The 2,517-nt window shown below is 36.8% G+C and overlaps 1 long non-coding RNA gene across 1 annotated transcript; it reads left to right on the forward strand.

Annotated features, from left to right (window-relative positions):
- Nucleotides 1-731: 731 nt before the first annotated feature.
- On the forward strand, nucleotides 732-2,311 carry LOC127085110 (uncharacterized). The gene is made up of 2 exons (XR_007788940.1): nucleotides 732-1,569; nucleotides 1,886-2,311. It is a non-coding gene; the product is annotated as an uncharacterized LOC127085110 (long non-coding RNA).
- Nucleotides 2,312-2,517: the final 206 nt, after the last annotated feature.

The raw sequence follows: 2,517 nt of genomic DNA on the forward strand, positions 1-2,517 counted from the left end.
CATTACATGTTTGAGAATTATCTTTTTTATTTTTTAGTCTTATCCATTTTTAGTCAGTTTTAGGTGAGATGAATGAAGAATGTACAATGATATAGAAAAAATAAAATAAAAGTAAGTAAATGACAAAATAATAAAATGTTAGGAGCGGAAACTAAAATGCGAAAAGTAAAAGTTAGAGGTTAATTGTGGAATTTAAATGTTAGATGTTAATGGTTAGATGTTAGATGTTAGGGATCAAGGTTAACCAAAACAATATGAAAGAATATTTAACAAAATTTAAATTCTAAACAATTATCAACAATCAAATCAAATTGCAGTTATCAATTAAAGTTCTAAAACAATTATCAATTAAAATTCTAAAACAATTATCAATTAAAATTCTACACAAAATTATTTAATTATTCTAAACAATATTAACACTTAATTCTAAAACAATTATCACTAAATGAATTCCAAACAAACATTAACAATAAAACTAAAACAGAATTTCAATTAAATCTAGACAAAATTATCAATAAAACTAAAATAGAATTTCAATTAAATCTAAAAAATCTAAAGAGAATCATCAATAAACTAAAAATCCAAACAGAATTATTAGGATGGGCCTTAGACTCAATTCTTAAGCCCATTCGCAGGAGGTGCATTGGCTATGGAGGGAGTATGGTGTGCCAAAAATCACGTGGGCCCAAAAAGGCCCAAGAAGCATAATATAAATGAAGGTATTACACGAAGCCTTGGTCCAGGTCCTCACCTTCATCCTCATTGTCATTCAACACCACACGTACGCCGGCGGAGAACAGACGCGACGATCTCACCGGCATCTCTCTTCCTCGACTCCGGTATCACATTGAACACCACACACACACACAACTTAACCACACATGCGACTTGAAGGTGAATGCAAGTGAATCGAAGACGACCACGATCGGTCGAATCTCCAAGCTTCGGCAAGCCACGGCGAATGCGAATCGGAAATCTAAATCATCAAATCACATCCAAAGAAAACAGTTCGTTTGAGTGCATACCTCGATAGATTTCGGCGCGTCAACTTCCAAATCAGCTTTAATCTTCTTCTCCTCCTTGTGATGCCGCTCCGGGTTCTTGCTTGATTCGGTTCTGCAACCTTCTATCCTTCTCTTGTCCTTTTCGGCTGTGAGTTCCTTCCATTGCGATGATTCCGCTTGTTAGGTTCTGTTACGCAAGGCTTTGTTTGGTTGCTCAAAATTATGCTGAATCGTGATTCGATCTTCAGGAATTTGTGTGGCTTGCTTCGTACAAATTGGCGTGTTGAAGGAGAAATTGTTAAAGATTCTGTAGGTGAGATTTTGAGTTGCAGGAATTTGCGGTGGTGAGAGTTGAATTGGATCCACGGTGGTGGTTTTGGAAGGTTGAATAAGAGAGAGGTTATGGAAGTCTTGGTCGCGGTGGAAACGGTGGTTTAGCAGGTTGAAGGAGAAATTGACGGTGGTTATGGAGGATTGGAGAAAAAGTTTGTTACGGTTGGGGGAGACTGAAATCGGAATTTGCAGGCTTTGCAAAAAGGAGATCCAAAAAACAACCCCAACCTTGGTGAGTGAGGATTCTCTTTTATAGCTCTCTTATGAATGGATTATCGAATATGGATTCAATTGTTCTGCGTTTTTGGTTCTGTTTCTGCGTTTTACAATTTGGTAGCCTCACACTTTTACGTTCAAGTTCCGTCCTATCGTTTTGGATGTGTTTGCTATTATAAAACACTGCGTTTCAACTTGCTTTATGCACTTGCGTTTCCGTATTCCTTGCTGCGTTTTGAAATTGTTTCTGAAGCTGGCTTTGTAGCAGCTTATGGCTTGGATTTGGCGTGTCGTTTTGGGGTTGTATGCTTACTATTCACGCCATTTTGCAGCTTGCAGGTGTGGTTTGGTTGGTTCGTGAATGAGCTGTTGTGAACGGCTTTGAGTTGCGTTTGGATTTTGCTCATGGCTTGTTGGCTCATGATGCCTGCGTTGTTGGCTGCTTAGTTCACTGCAGTTTGGTTGCCGGCTCGTTGCCGTTTTGAGTCCGTTTCATTTTTCATATTGCCGTTTCCACCGTTGGCTGCAGTTTTAGTTTGTTCCTAATTCATATAGATTATGTTGCGTTGCAATCCAATCATTTCTCACATAGCACTTCAATTTCCATGCAAGTGGCTTCTTGGATAATACAGTTAAAGATTACTTGCCATGAATTATGGATTAATTAGTTACAGATGGATATAGGTAATGGGAATAAAGTGGGATGTTGATTATGTGAAATGGGAATTGGATTAATGGATTTTGGATATTAGAATGAACTTTGGAGTATTTGTCAAAAATGAAATTGGATATCAAAAATGGTTTTGAGAAATTGGTTTTGAAAATGAATTAATGGGGATAAAAGTGATTTAGAACTAAGATGGATTAAAAATTGGAATTGGTGAATGAAAAATGAAATTGGATTTAAAATGGATATGAGTATTGGATAATGAATGTGGATTTGAAAATTGTAAAATGGATTAAC

This window comes from Lathyrus oleraceus, chromosome 5, assembly GCF_024323335.1.
Source record: "Lathyrus oleraceus cultivar Zhongwan6 chromosome 5, CAAS_Psat_ZW6_1.0, whole genome shotgun sequence".
In the NCBI taxonomy this organism is placed as follows: Eukaryota; Viridiplantae; Streptophyta; class Magnoliopsida; order Fabales; family Fabaceae; genus Lathyrus; species Lathyrus oleraceus.